The sequence below is a fragment of the Phasianus colchicus genome, chromosome 9 (genome assembly GCF_987193195.1).
Source record: "Phasianus colchicus chromosome 9, bPhaCol1.hap1.1, whole genome shotgun sequence".
Taxonomy (NCBI): domain Eukaryota; kingdom Metazoa; phylum Chordata; class Aves; order Galliformes; family Phasianidae; genus Phasianus; species Phasianus colchicus.
This window is the reverse complement of record NC_143444.1, coordinates 25033943-25053317: the sequence shown is the minus strand read 5'-3', so window position 1 is coordinate 25053317 and position 19375 is coordinate 25033943. Positions and strand designations below refer to the sequence as shown.

Sequence of the window (19375 nt, the reverse complement as noted above, 5' to 3'; positions counted from 1 at the left end):
TAATGCAAACACAAATTGCAGTGTGGGTGAAATCTCTGTTGTGGGTCATCACAGCTATGGCAGAGTTCCCCCCGCTTCAGTTTCCCATGAAATACATTTATTTCATGGGAAGTCAATGGGAGGCATTTCTTAGCTTGCCTCTCCAAGTCATATTTTTATGTGCAGCTTAGATGAGCTGATGTAATGATTCTTGAAAGCTTTCCAGAGCTGGATCTTTTCTGAATGTCCAAAAACAGGAGAAGAACCTTTCTTCACCAGGTCACTTTGTTCTGACCTAGACAAGCTGTCCTCTGTGTTCAGCAGCACAGGCAGAAGAACAATACATGCCAAGTGGGAGGAGTATGGACAGTAGGATTTTCTGGTCACATTCTTGAAAATTGTTTAGAGGTATCTCGTGAGGCTCAATAGTTGTGCAATACTTGGATTTCAACCAAATGATAAGATCCTGGCTTCCAGTTTGGAGTCCATGGAATGCAGTAGATGAATCTGCTGAAGAACACAGAAATGTCCATCAAATCTAAGACAAAGAAACACAGTCCCAAGAGCTTCTCCAGTCTTTTGCATTTTGAGAGATCAGTCAGGACTTCTCTGCTTTCCAGGAGGTCCTGGTGCTTTGTGTACTTCAGCTTCCTTTCCTTGTTCACATTTGTGCTAAATGACTAGCAAGAAGATTGGCCTTCTGCTGATGAGAGGACTATGACTAGAACCTGGTTCCAAGGTCTTACTGCCAATAAGTGTGTCAAAGTCTGTAAATTCTATCCATGCTAGCATTTGGAGTGCAACACTACTTTACATGTCAGCACTGAGAACACAGAGCAGAGATTCATCCCAAATAGCTCCAGAGGCAGTAGACAACCCCACAGGCACACAAACAGTTGGCAATGCTTTGTGGAAACCAGGAGAAAGGCTTGGTTCGCCTGCATTTGTTGTTTTGGGATGGGAAGGAACCCATATCTTCTTGGAAACAGTCTCCTCCCTTCAGGAAATCCACAAAGTCAGCTCGTCAATGTATGATTAGAGGATTCACAACACTTTCCCTTCCTTCTCAAAAAAAACCAACACATAGAAACCTAAATACATTTCCATATTGCTGCAAATCTCCTGTTGACTCAAACTAACAGCTCAAATTCATCGCAAGAGTAGATGTATTTTCCTCAGGGAGCACAATAACATGCATGGCACCTTTTTCATTCATTAACAGGTACCTTTGGGGTACATCGCTTTTCCCAAGGTTCACATCCAAACAGCTCTGGTCTCCTTGCAATATGTGACCTCTCTCCCCCAGCATCTCTGTACCCACCAGCATAGATAAGCCCTAAGAAGTGCTGAAAGGAGACAAAATGGCATGAGCTAAGTGATAGCTGCTGGCAAGCCCCAGTGGCAGCCAAAGTAGCATTTTCATCTCCATTATTCACTTAATCTACCCTGGAAAACATTTCTAGTGTAGTTACAGTTAGTATTATCACACTGGCAAACTCTCTTCAGCATGAGCATAACTGTTAACTTCTACTCTGAAAGAAATAACTCTCCATCCAGACCTGGTAAAAGCTTTCTGATAGACCTGTCTCAGCACAAGGATGGTATCCAGTGACTCAAGCTGCTTCTGTGATGGAAGCAGTCCAAATGTAGCTTTCCACATGAGCTCCTGGGTAATCCAAATTCTGAGCTGTGGCAGGAAATGAGCCAGCAGGGACAGCTGAGTCTGGAAAAGACAGGCTACTTCAAGATGCTCCCCAGTGGGATTCTACAGGGAGCCACTGTTTCTCGCTCAGAAGCAATCCTATTTTCTGAGAGATCTACTTTGAGACTTGTTGCTCTTGGCTTCATGAAGATTTCGCTGTAAGGCAGACAGGGTTAGGAAAGTCAGCCACTCCCTCAAAGAAGGCTTTTGCTAGTCTAGAAGTATCTTTAAAAGTGAAATCACATTCTTAACTTATGCTGGCAAGTGATTAGGGTAGGCCCAGCATGAGGCTGCCAGTGCCAATATGTCACAGTAAGTATGAAAAATGTGGGTAGATTTTATTTCTTTAACAATGCATTGCAACTCATGGGTCATGTGTCTGTCAGACTTCAGCATTTGAATCTGCATCACGGACATCTGAGCAGCCACTGGCTGACATTCAGTACTACTCCTCTGAGCTCACTAACGCTCTCTGCCTGTCCTGCTGAACTTTCTGTGGCCAAGCCATCCATTACAGCTTCCCAAAGGGACGGGAAATCAATGCTGGTATCAAGTAAATGCAAATTCTGAGTCAGCCACATGGGGCAAAGGACTCACAGCTTCCAAATATGGTATCAGACACAACGTGGAAGCTAAGAATTGTGGTTAACACAGCTCTGAAAATTTCTGGGCATTCTACCCAACACAGCAGGAGCGTCTTCAGATGAATGCTCTGGGCTCCTGACACTGTGCGTATAAATTTTCAAGTGGGTTTTACTGTCTCCTTTCTCCAGAGGAAACAAGGGCCATGATAGACACAGGCACACACACTTACACAAAATCACTTACAGAAACACACACAGACAGAAGTCCCTAAGATCAGCTTGTTGATGTAAACCATAATAGAAAACACACTTTGGCTTGCAGAAGATTCTCTGGAGAACTGCAAGAAAAAAAGTATGCACACTTTCTCTCAACTATTTTTAAACCTCAGTTTCAGATGGATTCTCAAGCTCACCTAAGCTCACAGGCACCAGCTTTGACAGATGAGATGTTTAACTGATTGGGAAGAACAAAGCAGAGTGGAATATGGCAGCAATAAAATATTGGTATTCCATTGTCTTGTCTTCTGAACTGCTCAGTGTCTGTGGTAGGACACTGTGCTTGTGGACCAGCCATCTAGTGGGAGTCCTTAGATTTAGGAGGATCCGTCAGGTTTCTGATTTCTCGATGCTTCCTCTTGGGATGAGGAAAGAATAAAAGATGAAGATGTCAATGACCTGTGGATGCTTTGTGCAAAAATGTAGCATTCCACTTGTAATATGCATAGAAAAGTCTAGCTGCAGAGGGTAAGATTTGAAAATGACACTTGGCAGCTCTGTTATACTGCTAACCCCTTCCCTTCTCCCTTGGGATCCTTATTTTGTTATTCCTGGGGTTAACAAGAAAGGGATACTGTCAATATAAGATAAAATTAAATAACAGTGATGATCCCCTTCTTACCAATTTACGTATTCCAGACTGCCTTTCTCAAAACAAATCCAGAAGGTGTAAAATATACTCTTGGTGTTGTAAAACCTTAATTTTGAGGACAGGACTAGCAAATCTCTTTTAAACTAGTTCAGACATCATATGGATAATTGGCCTTTGGCATTCTGCGCCAATTTGAATCAGTTCAAATGCCTGTGGAAAAACTGGGAGAAAAAGAAGTTCTAACAGTCACTGATCTCACACAATACTTACAGCCACCACCACCATCACAGTGGGAATTAGTGATGAAATATGGATTCAAAACTGAATCTTTCTAAGTATCATGAAGAGTCCTTCCTTGTGACCAACCTGATGCAACTACCGTAAAAGTTTTTAAAAAGGCATGAAAATTCCAACCTTCTTTAAAACTACAAAAGGCAAATTTTTGGATTTCAGTTTCAGATCAAAAAGATTACTCTGTGATTTAAACACATTGCATTTTTGCAGCCAGCAGTCAAGGCATTAAAAAAAGAACATTTCTGCCCTTAATGTCTGTGAATTTACCATCTGTAGAGAGTAAAAGTCTCAGCTGCTTTTCACAGTTCACATACCAATGGCCTGGTTCTGCCTTGAGCTAAATTCCATTGGATTTCTACCACTATCCAGAGAGGACAATACTGTTCCCTAAATATCTATCGAATGTGTGAAAAAGGCGGTCAAAAATGTACTCAGTAGAAGTCTCCCCTCTCCCTCCAGTGCTAAATATTTAACTATTACCACATAGTGAAGACTTGCTAAATCTTTAAGGTTTGGATTTAGTAAAGTTTCCCCTCACTACAAAAATATTAGATTTTTTTTTCCCTTCCCAAGCTTCATAAAATTTGTATAAGATTGTTAGTCTGGAGTTTCAAAATCATAATCTTTAACATTTTTAATTTTCTTCCAGCAGGTGGAGGTAGATGTGTGCTGGATTTCCTTTGGGAAAACAAGTGAGACAGATAGTTCATAAAGCAAGTCCACATGAACCTAAACAACTGCTTGCAATATTTGATATATGATCTACTGTTTCCCTTTATTTACCACTCACTTTTGAATAATTCTCAACACCACAGAGGGAATGAAGAGAAGAAAGACTTCTGTGTTTGGAATGTGAAAGTACCTTCTTTTCCTTAAATCCTTGGGAAATTCTGCATGGATACAATTAAAAACTCATCATAAAGTTGAAAAAGTTCATGTTGCTGTTAATTTGTTGTCTCTAATTTTCAGCTTTTTCCACACAATCTCAATTTGGAGATCCAAACCCAGCATTATTCTGGACAGTGTTTTTCTCTGTCTTCTGTCTCACAAACAGGCCAAATGTTTGAGGTAACAAGAGTTTGATCACATCTGGAAATCTCATAAGAACCTCCTTCTTTATAGGCTACCTCTCTTTGCCTTACCATTTTCTATAAATACTTGTCAGAAGGATAAGTTTCAGGAGATATTTTCCATGTGGCTTCCCTCAGACAGCCTGTTCTCAGGTCATCTCCGTGAAATTATCGGTGTCCGGACAAATATGAGAGAAGGGTCACAAACTGTTCTCAGGGGAGCTTTCTCTCGATGGGCTTCACTCAGTATGGGAGAGCCTCTCTCCACTAATAACTCAGATGCTCAACTCCAAACATTTCTATCCCATGTTGATCAGATAATGATCTTTTAAAAATTATAACTGTCATTGCAATGGAGAATAGAGGAAGCTGAAGACTCAAATTCCTGAAGGATTTGTGTTCCAACCTGATGGAATTCCTGGCTTGTCACAGGGATTAGCGTGAGCCTAACAAGGCTCATCCGCATCTTCTCATTTGAGTCCATTTGGGGCAATGAGGGTTTTTCTCGTTGGGTTTCATTTGCAGCCCCCTTTTGATAAGGGCTCTCCCTGGAAAGCCTCAGTTGTCAGGGTTAATGGCTTAAGCAGTGTTGATAGATTCTGTTTATGTTGGGTGAGGGGGTTCAGGTGGCCCAGTCTAATGTAAGCTTTCCATCAACTGTAAACAGCAGCTTTTTATGTCAAAGTTGTGTTTCTGCCTTTTGACAAAGCATTAATAGATCTACTGAAAGGAAGAATCCAGAGCGATGACAGTGGGAAGAGCAAAGAGGTTTAATAGGTCATTTCCACCACAAATTCTGATAAGTTGACAAAGTGGCATGTCTTTTCTTCCAAGGCCCCACAAAGAGTTGATTCCTACTATATTCTGGCTCCTGTTCTCAACTCTACACCAGGAGTCAGAGGGAAACTGAGACTGACTGATATCTTCCTTTCTGTTGTAGCAGAGATCTTAGAAGGCAAATGGGGAGCTGTGTAGTGTGTGACACTCTTCTCATTTTGGATACAGCTGCCAGAATTAGAGAAAAATCAGAGATGGAGGGATTTTACTTAGATCACACAACACAGCCTCACTCATTGCTTGTGACTCCTGTGGAGTATAAAGCTTTCCAACAGGGTCTCACCTACCTCTGCTCTAGCAACAAAGAACCAAGCTAATACCACTTCCTGTATGTCTTTCTTTCTCAGGGTTCTTTTCCATCACTTGTAGACTTCAGGATTAGATGAAGCTTATTTTTATAAGTATTTATTAATGTAGTCAACTGATGAACTGGCAGGAGAACAATCTGTCAGAGCAGTGAGTATGCTGAGAAATGACCAGCGGGAGGGCTGGTAACAGCCTGTAATCAGGTTTGCACCATCTGATTTTGCTTCTCTTAGGCTGATGGATTCTTGGCTCAGGCCCAATAATTTGCAGAGGGTAAAGGCTGGCAGCTAATATTTTGGCATAGGAATTAGCAGAGCTATCCCAGGATGGCATTGCAGGATGTCAGAGAACCATCAGCTCAGAGGAGTGCAAGGTGGCAAAGATGTGGCTTACAGGGTTAAGCCATGTTAGAATGAACTCGTGTCACAAGTCCAAAACAGCTGAAAAGTCTGTTATCTCCATTTGTTAGTTTAATCCATTAATCCACCTTGCTGTCCAATTAGATTAATGAAACTAGAATTTTATTTCCATCTTGACCTGTGTTATCATACCCATAAAATGGGAATAAAAGTATTTATGTGCCTGGATGGGGTATGGGAGTTCCTGGGTGAGGAGTGCCTTACAGTTTATTTTCTGAGGGCTGAATAGCTCATTAGTGACCTGAAGAGCATAGGAGGGCTGGGGGGCTAATCTACTGTTGGAAGACGAGGTGATGTTCACACTATGATGCTGCCTAACAAAAATTTTAATGGTTCAAATGAGAATTTATTGCTTTGCTCAGGAGCTCCCGAACTCACAGATTTGTTTTTTTTAAATACATAATGTCTACAGCTAAACAGCTTTATATATTAAGAAATGGATCTGTTTGCAAGCAAGACCTGTGATAACTGTTTAATGGAAACCAGTGAAATGTTTTGCTGGCATTTCTGTAGGCTTTTCTTAAATTGCTAGAGGTGTTCGGAAGAGTTTCCATGACAAGCGCTGACACTCTCCTTCTCTTTTCTTGGGCCAGATTCTGAACCCCTGACTCACTCTCCAGAGTATTTTGATTTCAATAGTTGTCTTGACTGATGAGACTGCTTATGGAGAAAGGCCAAGGCTCAGCCACTCTTGACACCAGAGGCTTTTGGAAGTCAGCAGGATTGAAAGAGTAACTACTCACCAGGGAAAGACTCTTCTGAGAGAACTCTGCTTTCCTACTTCACACAGTTCCTGATGTGCATACGTCTATCTCAGCATTAAATTCAAATTCACTCTATGTGTTGAAGAAAGAGAGAGGCAAAAGTGGTTGAGACACTCTTTGGTATTTGGGAGATCTTTGCTTAATTCTCTGCTCCAAGACAGCTCCCCATATGACCCCAAGGCAGGCCTTAACCCTGTAGTGTTTCATTTGTAAAGCAGTCAGGGTATCACAGAGCTCCTACACAGGAATGCAGCAAGGAGAAAGTGCTGGAGTCCAGGATGTCTTTAATGTACTGGTAAAGATAAGGTATCATGGAAGCCATAAGAAACAACACTCTGAAAATTCTCTGTTTTTCTTTGTTTTTCTCTCAACATTATCCACATTCGTAGGTGAGGCCACATGAAAGATACAGAATTTTTCAACTCCTGCCCTTTGTTCTTTGTCCCCACAGTCCTATTGATCCTTATGAGATACTACATGGAAAATCCACCACAAACCACATTTTTTAGTCATTCCGTACCACGGGATATCTGAATTTACATGTGTTAGAGACTGCTGCTTTGGTCAAAGCCACAGGGACATGAGGTAACACACTGCTTTCTCATTCTGAAACCTGGTGTGGGAATGACATGAGCTCACCCACCACTTTTGCACTGTGTAAACAGCCTGCAAATTAAGTACGAAAAAAGAGTGCTAATGATTGCAAAGCATTCTGGGGAAAAAAAGAAAAAAAAAGAAAACTTTGAAAAAGCCAATGTTGTGAGCTGTTTCTAGCTCAGTTTCTGACAGTCACATTGCTGGAAGATAAACCTCAGTCCTGAAGACTTTAGAATTCCCAAACAAGCAAATTCTTTTGTGGGACCTCTTCCACGGAGCCTTATTTGATGATCCACAGGCTGTAAAATCAGAGAATAATTTAGACTGGAAGGCACTTGCAGAGATCTCTGATCCAATTCAAGCCACAAGACTTCTATGGATTCCACCAAGACCTCTCCAGAGGAAAAGGAAAAATAATACCATGGAAATAGCTTTGGGAACTGCAATAGCAACATCTTTGATGATTAGGATGGTTTTATTGCTTTTCCTGATGGAGAAGTTAATACAGGCATCTTCATAACACAGCAACATCCGGTGGGCTGGGAACAAGGAATTAACAGCCAGACTTTGGCTCTGTTTTGAATACACATTTGCTTGTAGTATAAAGCTGAATAGAACGATTGTTCTTTTTGACTTGTCCAACACAAGCGCTATCATCATCTTCAGCATCAGTAACTTTGTGAGCTTTGTGTGGTGGATAAAACACTTCCCAAAATCCTGAGTCCAGCTCTGACATTTGTTTGGTGTGTGACTTCAGACAATTCATTTCATTTCTGTGCCCTCATTTTCCTCTCATCTGCAAAATGTTCTTTTAGATATAGTGATGAAAATCTCTGTACATAAAATCAGAAAATACACATTATCGTATTAATTGGGAATATATTTAGTCCTGCTTGAATGACTGCTGGCTTGAAATAAAGAGCCTGGGGATGACAAGTTTTTCTTCAAACAAAAATTTGGCTGAAAGCTGCCAGAGGAGCAGCTCTTTTAGCTTTTGTATTTACCTGAATCCTACTTAACCTGAAAAGCTCTAGGTTTAATGAAGCCCAAATTCAGGGCTTGATCAAGTGAGCAAGTCGTCCCTGCTATTTGCAAGGCACAGATACTTCCTGAAAGCTGGACTAGAGCAATGCTTGTTCCTTCTAAACACAGAACTCTGAGTACAGCCTGACTGCAGTCTATCTGCTGGGCTCACTCTGAGGTGAGGGACATGCAGCATGTGACAGCCCAGAAGTTATGAGCAGATAAACTGGGCTAAATGTTTTCATTTTATTAAGCATTCAGTTTGGCTTTACATGTAAAATGCCACAGGGGAAAAGCCCTCAGATCCTACCTCTTCAAATAAGCTGAGGTTAGACTCAGGTCTTTGGAGGAATCTGGAGAGAATATGAACTGGCTTCATCTGTGTTTTGAAACTGATTCTACATAAGTAAGTAGCACAATCTGTCATTATGACTGAATGGACACAGAAATCCTGGGCACAGAAATGGGAAAACACCTTTGTACCATATAGTGAAACCATAGTGCTTTCTCAATGCAGACAGTCTATATAGCTGCAGAGTGATAGCACATCCAGGTCTAGAACATAAAACAGTCATTTCCAGATGGTAGAAGAACAAAGGAGAAAAATCATAATTGGATCTCACTGTTTGTGGTTTTATTTTCTCCTCTCCCTGGGCTCTCTGATGAGAGTCAGCGATCTGAAGCGTTTGTGGGCATAGTTTTCACTGGAGGAGCTTTCGTTTCATGGTTCCCCATTTGTGCTCATTGCCAACTTTGCAGCTAATTTAAACAAAACTGAGCTTGTAGATTAAATGGCAACCCATGGGATTTGTTTGTGCAATTACCAGCACTCCTCCTAGTCAGATTCTAATTAAATAGTGAGTTCCTGGACCTGCATGCAGAAAACATGGCACTGCCTGAGTGATATCAGAGTTAACTCTGTCCAGCCCATTAGAACCCCTGCATTCCTCAATAACAATAGGTGAAACCCTGGACTGTTGCAATCTGGGAAATTTGCCACCAGTTTCATACAGTTAGAACAAAGGGTAGGATTTCACCTGGGAAGACTAAAGGAACTGTTTCTTCTTGACAGTGCAACACTTCCAGCTTTGCAGCTTGCCTTGCAATGGCTTTATTTAACAGAGTGCATTTTCTTTCAGTGCAGTTAAAGCTATTCATGTGTTTCATTAAAACACATGCTCAGCTTGTGGAGCAGAACCCTTTGCAAGCCTCTAGCAGATACCCTTGTGCCCAGAATGAATTCCCTGAGTGAGAAGAAAGCGGGCTACAAAATCTAATATTTGGAAAAAGCTTTTTGAGAGTGGTTTCTAGGGGTTAAGGAGAAACTGGTCACCTCTGAACTATTTTCACCAACAAAAATGTTCAATTTAAAATGTATTCAGAGATCTGAAAATAATATGTGGTTAAGCAGATTCATAAGGTGTTCACTAAGCAAGAACAAAGTTGGCTTTTGCTTTATCTTCTTACTGGCAAATAGAGCTAGAGAGAGTGCATGCTGACTGGTGATGATTTCTACTACCATAATCGTTTCCATGGTGTAAAGCAAAATTCATCTGCCAACTCACCAACAAACTTTCTCCACTTCTAATTCAATCTAATCTGCTCTCTTTCCAGACACCGCAGGAGAGTTAACCTGATGGAACAGAGCAGGAACCAGCCATGTCTGGTTCTGGATCACCTTTTCTTGCCCCCTTTCAGCCCAGCAGTAGGAATTTGAGCATGGAACAAAATCTGGATTGCTCCAAGCGATGTTACATGCCAAACAATCCTTGGCTCAGCAATGGGAAACAGGCAGTTATGATCCAGCTTTTCACTGAACATCAAAGAATATAGTGAAGCTGGAACAGGTATGGATGAGAAAGGCTGGAGATATTCTGTGTGAGAAACAGTTAAACAGACTAAAATGCTTGAAGGTAGAAGACAGATACACTCAAGGTCTATAAAACTACAAGGAGCATTAAGTGAGTAATGAGGGGCAGACAGTACCTTGCAATGTTCTGAGAGCTGCAGGACATCAGCAGGAGTCAGCTGGAGGCGGGTTCAGAGCAGGAGAAGGAAGATAGGTCTTTATGCATCTGCAAATCCAGTTAAGCTATGGAGCTCTCTGCCACGTGTCAGCCATTTACATGGGCTCAAAAGCTAAGACAGAAACACGGAAGAAAAGTCAATTGCAGGAGTACTAAAGCACAACAGATACCACTTCTCACTCAAAGTTTCTGACCCACAATTTTACAGAGGTTAAGAGAGAACACCCCGAGGAAGTATTTGCATCGTCTGCCTTGTCTTTACACTTTTTCCTGGACATCTGCTACAAACTATGTGTGGAAAGAATCCTTAAGAAACTGCGTATAAGAGCATAAATGCTATAATCGTAGGTCAAAGCAAAGATCCATCCGTGCTCAGAACCAGACACTTGTTTATGCTTAAGGAGGGAGCATAAGAAAGAAAGACAACTGTGCTTCTAGCAAATGCCCCTTGCCACTTCTCACAAGCTGTAGTGTAAGAACTAGAAATGAATGTTTATTTACCTTGACAGGTTTAAAGTTATTAGCGATCAAACAACTTAGTAGGAGGGAAATCAACCCACAATTTTAACCTTTGCATGATACCAGACTGTCTCAGCATCTCAGTCATCCTCTCCATCTCTTGCCTGAAGCTTCCATATTCACAGAAGCACAAAGATGGAGTGCACAGCAGTGCTACTTTCCTCCAATGTGAAAAGAGGCTGAAAAGAATCACATCTTATTGGCTCTCCCAGGGAAAGAAAGCATGTGCAACTGAAATGCTGTTAGATATCAGAGAATTCACACAGGGTGGTGTGTATTGGAAAGGGGGCAATACGTGTTCTGCCATCACAGCGAAACTGGTTTTGTTGTTAAGCCAGCTGCTGAGACCTGGTTTATTTGCCCAATTCAATTTACCCTGGGTTTTCCACATCTTTGCTTCAAAGCCCTGTTTATGAAGACAAAGACGGGAACTTGGCGGCTGCCATACAAGTGTCACATTTTATGAGCAACACAATTGCTCTAAGAAGGTTTTTTTCTTTCTTTTTTGGCAGGCTCTCAATCCATGGCCTGGGTCTCCATGCCCCCCAACTCCTCCACCACACAGTACAGAAATGGACACTGCAAATTTCTGTCTGAGGCCAGCCTTGGCAGTGGAGCCAACAAGAAGAGAAACAGCCTGTGCTCTAATAAGTAAAATATTTATGTCTTGCTTTGGCTAACATACCCTCTCTCAATAAAATATTTTTCCCAGGAGGAAATCTATGAAAGGGAGGGAGCTCCTTTATTATGTCCCCAAATCATTCTTTTCTGCTGCCCTTCAAAAGCCTGGAAATCAAAGAACACTGTAGTCCGAAGCTTTTTCTTGCCGTTCTTGACTTTGTTATCGTTAGTTATTACAATCATTACATTGATTACCATTATGAGCTCTCAAGAGGCTCTGGCTAATCAGCACCCCATTCCAGGAAACGCTCTGACAAATCTCTCGCAGCATATGCATACACAAAGCTTGTAGTCTAAAAAGACCAGCTTAAACAGACTGTTAACCCGTTCCCATGCCAGGGAACTGCAGTACAGAAACTGCAAAGTACAGCTATGTGGGAAGCTTGTGTTAGAGACTGAACAAAGCTCTTAACTCTGCTGCTTAAGAGAGCAGCCTGGTTCTTTCGTTCTGGAGCCTCAGAAAACTCATCACCTGATGATGTTCTGCACTTAGACTTGTTGCTAACCTCCCAAACTACCAGCACACAGTCTGTATCTCAAACAGCAGCCTGAAGGACATGGGACAGGCCCTGGTTCAGCTGGAGGGTTACTGGCTTCACCTGTACAGGCAGATTCATCTTGTTGGGATCTGCCAGTCCCAGGCACCAAGATTGCACACACTGACTTTCAACCACAGGCTACGTTGCCGCTCCTGAGACCACCAGCAAAATTTCAATCTCTTTCTGGGCTTACCATCTCCGCAGCTCACAAGACTGCTCATAGCATCTGCTTTCTCTTGCTAGTGCTACATTACAAATGCTTTTTGTCTATCCTAGCCTGTGACTTGTATCACTTTCCTGATGTATGGGAGGAGGCAGAAGTTCTGTATCCAGCCAAATGCAAACAGATTCTGAGCTTTGATGGTTCCTCTTGTAGGTCACCAGCCTTACACAAACCACAATGTGGTGGGGGGGAGGAGGAAAGGAGAGAAATATATAAAACCAACCCTAGTCTCTATTAAGGAATGACAAAGTAAAAATCCCATGGATACCAATGGCAAAAACACACACAAAATTCAAGCAAAAGAGAAAAGAAAACTCTATCAGGGATTTTTAAAGAAGAATTGAGCATGCATACATAATACACTTTGGCAAGGGAGCCCAGGCAGGAAAGTGTTGCAACTCCAACATGCTGTGCTCAGAGAAGGTGTTAATGGTCCAGCCATCCTGTGTTATTGCACACAAACAGGAGAGGCCCAGCAGAACTGTAGGGGTCTTTAAGATCCCCACCAATATGGAAAAAGCAGAGAGAGTTATGTAGGATTAACACAAGGGAAGAGGAAGGAAAGAGGTGAAGGGAAGGTAATGTCTCAAGCATCAGAGACCTCTGAGCTAACAAGGCAGGTCTGTTGCATCTCACACATGGAAATGAGGACGCTCTGACTGCCCCTCTCCCACACCTTGGTCCCTGCTTCATCCAGGACAGCAGGGCTCTCCTCCTCTATGGGAATCTTTGGGCCAAACAAGAGATCTCTTGGCCAGCTGCAGTTAGGGTAACCAGTCCCAAATGCCTCTAAATTCCCAAAAAGAGACAAAGGCTTTAGGCACTTTGATTGGAAGTAACCATGCATGATGTGATTGCAGCTGATGCCAGTAGCTGTGGTCTCTTCCTAACACAGTCAAAGGTTCTGGCTCTTATGCATGGGAAAGAAATATTGGAAAGGTCGTGATATTGGCCTAGGCATGTTTCCTTAACGACAACTAGAAAAATCTTCACACGTGTCAACCTTCCTAGCCCCACAAGCCACACACCAAAATCATCACATGGCTGTGGGCTCCCAGGCACAAAGGTCTGGGTGAAAGCCAGGAGCGTACGTGCTTGTGGTTTGAGAATTTACATGCTGCATGGAATGGGTGGTATCTTCCCCAAAGCCTGCCACCACAAACACAATGGGATACCCAAGAGCTCCTTTGCTTTGACAGTGATGCCGTAACAAAAGCTCAGATCCAGAAAGAAAAAAAAAAAAAGGAATCGGTTATATTCAAATACAGGCAAAAGCTTTCCCAGTGTGAATACTGAGGGAGAGACATCATTAGTTTGCATAGGAACATAGGGTGTAGCTGATTCTTCACCGTTCGGAAGTTTTACTAAAGACTGTTTTTTTCCAAATCTGCTTTACATGAGGGAGATATCTGATGAAATTCTGCTATCTAATGTCTAAAAGTGAGTCACTCGTAATAGTATTGAATACTCTGGAATCTCTACTGCAACACGTAAAGCATGCATAACCAGATCCTATGAGAGGTATTTCATATCCAGAATAAAACACTGCAGAAGATTCAGACAATAAGCTGAACTTCTGGAGAGGCCAGCTCTGACTTTCACATTGGCAAATGTGATTTCACCACCACCATCTATATAAGCATCATTGTCAGAAAATTTTGGAGACCACTTTAACTGGTCTATCGAGGGTGAACTCCAGAGTTATAATCAATTGCACACCATCAGGCAAAGTGCTGGACTGTTGAACTTGTGTACAGTTTTCCCGTGGATTAGATCAAATTCCTGATGTAGGAAAAACTATGAGGGCCTCCGTTCTGTTTTCACTTCTGAGAGCTTAACACACATGTTACTGACTTAAATCAAGTGATTTCCAACATATACCTGTGAGAATGCAGGATCAAACCACAGTGTGTTATGTTTCAAAATATTTTTTCACAATAAGCTGGTTTAGTGAACTCACTTTTCACCCCTAGAGAGATGACTGTAATGAGATCACGCAGAGAAAGGATATGGAGTTTCACCCCAATCTCCAGGAGACAACAGGCCATATCCAAAAATCCTCCCTCAAATCAGTAGTACTTTTGGTCGTGAAGCAATACCATCTGTGGAGATAATTCAAAGGAAGGAGCAAGGTCAGAACTTCAGCTGTCACATGAAGGTTCGAAGCTTACACATCTGAGACTGTGTAAAGAGATGTTTGCTCCCAGCTTAGGAAGCGCTCTTCCTGAAGCCTCACCTCCTGGAGTCCTGTCAATACCTGAGACTTTTTTCCCATAGCTCTTTTTCTCCTCTTTCACTTAAAAAAGAAGAAAGGCTTACTTGGAAAGACATTTTCTAATAGGGAGAACTTCAAAATGCGTCATGAAGGCGGGACGGCATTTAATGCCTTACTTTGGATAAATCAGCTGTGACTTTCGCTTCAGCAACAGAAAGCAGGTTGACGTGAGGCACTCGTTAGGCCAAATCTAGCTGTACTGCTACGAGGAAATGAGTGTCATAAAAGTGACTCTCATAAAATCACACAGCAAATTAGTGCGATCTGAATCCTGATCTTGCAAATCCTAGTCCAACGCTCCAGCTAAAATATCTGCGAGGGGAGATGGCTGTCCCTGCCTCATCTGCATCTCTCCAGGATGTAACCAGTGTATTTAATTTCAACACTAACATTTTCAAGAAAAAAAAAAAATGGTGTTTGTCGGTTCTAATTAAATTATGTTTTGCTTCTTTTTTTAAATTTATTTATATAGCCTAAACGGAAATAAACTGGAAGAAAAATTCTAACAAATGATTTAGAAATATCTCATATGGATCTAAGAAGGGAGCCAAATATAAATTGACAGCTTAGCGCAAGAGAACTTCAATCTGGGTTTTATTGCAATAACAAAAGTGCCTATTTAAAAGCCTTCACACAGAGCATCTATTCAGAAACAAGCCTGAAGACAGTCAGGGAATTAAAAGGAGGATAGTGTTTTGAATTAATCTAGAACATTTTTGCGGATTAGTTTACAAGCACAGAATGCCTCAGGGGGCTAGGGAGAGTGCAGAGCACTGAAGTCAGAGGGATCTGTCTTTTTCCTGTTGCTGGTGATTAGTTCATATCTCTTTGACACCATGTTTACAAGCCCCTAATTGCCTCATTAATACCTCATTATTACTTAGAAAGTGAAGAAGCTTTTAGCTTTGAAGCCACTTTGCTGCACTTGAAGGCAAATATAGGGTGAATTTTCAATGTGTTGGTACTAATTAAAATTGAAGTCTGTTTCCTGTTGCATGTGGGTGGGTGTTAATAGCTTCAAAGAAAAAATTAGGCTTCAATTTATATTATATGCCTCCTAACTTACACACGGAGGAATAATTGCAAGTAAGAAGCCCATTGCCACAGACTGCATTTGCAAAGGGACACAAATCCAAGCATCTATTTTCAAATGTGGACCAGACTCTATAAGTACTCATTCACACTACATTAGAAAGTCTGCAGCAGGTTCAGTCTGCCCATTTCAGTCCACACAGATACAGCATGCATCTTCCTGTTCTATCACACATGTACAGGGCACTATAGTTTCTTTTTGCACAAGAATGAAAAAAAAGAAACATACACTGCATAAAACAGACCTGGGACCATTTATCTCCTGCCTAGGATGGTCACTTATTACAGAGTGATAAGTGCCATCCTGCCAGGATGAAGCTTATTACAGAGAAACGTTAAAAGTTAGCATACAAAACTTATCCCATGATCTTTCAACTCTATGTACTTACTAGATACGCACAGACACACATATATATATTTAAGGGTGTATGTATACATACAATGCAAAGCATATTGCTGCAACCAGTAAGAGCATTTTCTTTGACACAAGTCTTAAATGTTGTGAGATCTTTGACCAATTTTCAATTTCCAAATCACTGTTCAAATATCTATTTCAGTATACAAATTACAAATAATCCAGAGACCACAGTTATGGTTTCTGGATTGTTCCATTAAGGAATAAATGAGATGTTTAGAAGTTCACTCAGGCTATAGAGATGCACTGGTTGATAATGATTTTGAGGAATTTTCTTCCAGCTCCAGACAGAAGAGAGACAGAACAGACATTAACCACAACAAAATCATTTCCATGGGAAATTTTTAACAGAAATGTGCTTTCTTTCAATTAGATTGTTTTCAGGGGTCTGAGGGATGCTGTGTATGGAGAAGGGGGTGAAGGAGAAGGAAAAGATGCCCATTTTTGGTAAAAGCATTCAGTTTCTTAATAAGAATTTTGGACAAGAAAAATAGTGAAAAATAGCCTTTGCTAAAAGCAAATGGAAAACTCTACACTGACTGGAAGATTTGGATACAAAAATAAAATGTTTTCCATAAAATTATATTCCCAATGAGGCACTTTTCACCAGTATTACTTTTCAGCGGTGGGGGCTGAGGGTGAGCGCAGAAAAAAATCAAGTGGAATAGGTCGAACATTCCCAAATGAAGCAGTCAGGATTTGGCTAACAGTCCCCAAGGTTCAGGATTTACCCCAGACTGCTCAGACACTGCTGATTAATGGGCCTTCTTGTCACCAGCCCAGGGCAGCAGCCTTGGCTATTAGCAGTCCTAAGGCACAGCTCAGAACAACTCAGCGTCTCACGTTCCTCTCATACTTTGCATCTCCTCAAAGAGGAGGTAAGTTGATAGAATACTGACATCATTTCATTTCTGTATGAAAAACAATCTAAGAATGTCATTGACATTAAATTACATACCTAACTTGACAGCATCCCTTTACATACATGACTGCAAAGAATACAAATATGAAACAAAAAGTTCGCCAATAATCACAGGTCAGAAACCCAATACAAAATGGCTAAGGGAGGAACCCTGTCCTCATGAGTTTTATTTACAGTATCTTTGATTTATATCAAACATTTTAAAAACTATTAAAACAAAAATAATTAAGGCAAGCCAAATCCTTCTCTTGCCAGCACGCAAGGCTTGTCCGACTGGACATATTGAGGCTATCAAACCCTGGTGCGTATTTATAACCTCGTGCTCAGACAACTTGGAACGACAAATGCAAACAGCCACAAAGAAGTCACTTTGTTCGCTTGGCACAAACAAATCCCAGAGATGAAAAGCAGCCTGGCTTTTATTTTGGGCCAAGCTTCCTCATCTGGAGATCCACATGTGGCACAGAAAGGGCAGTGTTACCAAAGAGCGCATGGCGATGCATCATTGGAGCAAACAAAGGCCAGGGTGCCAAATGTTGGTATTCTTGCTTCTTCCTTCCCAGAATGGATGTCACTTTCTCTCTCCTCCCCAAAACACACTGGTCTGAGGCTTTTTTTTTTTTTCCTTCTTTTTTTTTTTTTTTTTTAAGTACCGGGCTTGTCAGCACAGCCTGAAAAGCTCATAGAGCCATAATTTAAAAAATGAATTGTGTTGATTGAAAACATGGCTAGCATTTGACTGCAGACATGTGTGAAGACTTCCACATGCACAGCCAAATGAGAATTGGTGAGGACATTGCGAGAATTTAGCAAAAATATCAGAGCAACCTTAGTAAAAGACATGATCTACAACTGTGCCCATTTAGAGATGCTCATGCCCACTGAGCCATGCAGACCAGAGCTGCCTGGAAAATACAAGGGAAAAAAAGACTGCGGTAGCAAGTCATCATTCTCAAGAGGTTTCTCAGAACACGTATTCAAGTCTAGAGAAGGAAATCTCAGTGGGCTCTGGGTTGGTTTGATATTGGTATCTCATTTATTCTTCTGGGAATATGACGAAGGCACAAGAAAAGTAACCAAGGAAGAATAGGAGGGGTAAACTAAACCCAGTGGAACAGTTAGCTGGTGAACATGCAGCTTACTGAAAGGATAACACATTGCATTTTGGGCAGCAAGATGACAACTATCAAAAGAAAACGAGCAATCTGCAAGAGACCAGGTGCAGTTTAGTTTCATGAGTGCTGATACATGTTGCCGCAGTTCAAAAGAAGGAAATATCTCACCATTTTCTGTGGCTCCTTCAGGAGAGGATCTGGTAAGGCTTGTAGTTCTTATCTCAGCACTGACACTGAGCTTTGGGTCACACTGTCCCATGAGCAGTAGGAATCTTGCCTGCTTGATGGTATGAAGTTTTCATTCTTGTCATACCTTCATTACCTCAGATAGCTAGAGAGAGAGATAAAGGCGTTAGAAAATTTTCATAAAGATTAAACCTTCTGATGATTTTCAGATTTTAAAAGGAGGGTTGTAGGTGATTTTGGCTACTTTTCTCTCTTTTCCCTTAAAAAATGCATTTCCCACAGCTCCTTAAACACCAGAATAGATATGCATATATTTTTCAGTATACAGATTCAAATCCTTGGTTTCTTTGGCAAAAGGCCATACAAATTCTCATGGATTTGTTATTGCTTGCTGTAAATTTACTACTCAGAAAGAATAATATTTCATTTGCTTTATTGTCGGTGCCTCTAAAGAGGGTGAAAATGGATTTAAGTCTTTCACTAGGCACCTTGATGAAGGCAGAGAAGGAACAAGCACACACACACACACAAAAAAAAGCCAAAAAGAATATGTAAAGAATTGATATAAAGCTCCATCATCTATAATTCAGCTGATAAACTTAGGTCTCCTTTGCAATGAATTACAATACCAAGAGATTTGTTCTGTAAATTCTGTCCAGAACTTGGCAACATCATTTCTGAGAAAGAAAGCAGTCTCCTAGGTCTAGCTCATGTAACTCTGGGGACTCAGGGAATATTTTATGTCTGAATAAGCAGCGGGTTTGATCTTACTCATGTTGGCTTTTATGCTTTTCCTGTTTTACACAGAGGAATATGGGAAAGAAGTCCCCAGCATAGGTATGAACAACACCTCATGCTCATGTTCTGTTTACATATTCATGGTACCTCTACACAACTTCATGGAGTTAAATCTATCAAACTAAAGCCAGTCCCTGGAT

General features: G+C 41.3%; 1 long non-coding RNA gene across 2 annotated transcripts in view; it reads right to left on the bottom strand.

The window, feature by feature from the left end:
* Positions 1-366: 366 nt before the first annotated feature.
* Positions 367-19375, bottom strand: part of LOC149916880 (uncharacterized) — a 28207-nt gene continuing 9198 nt past the window's right edge. Inside the window, exons 3-6 of one of the 2 annotated variants that reach the window (XR_016469305.1) lie at positions 18420-18582; positions 14393-14534; positions 10430-10582; positions 367-486 (exon numbers count right to left, since the gene is read on the bottom strand). This is a non-coding gene — a long non-coding RNA (uncharacterized LOC149916880). The remainder of the gene's footprint in view (positions 487-10429; positions 10583-14392; positions 14535-18419; positions 18583-19375) is intronic. The other variant, XR_016469306.1, reaches the window with a different exon arrangement.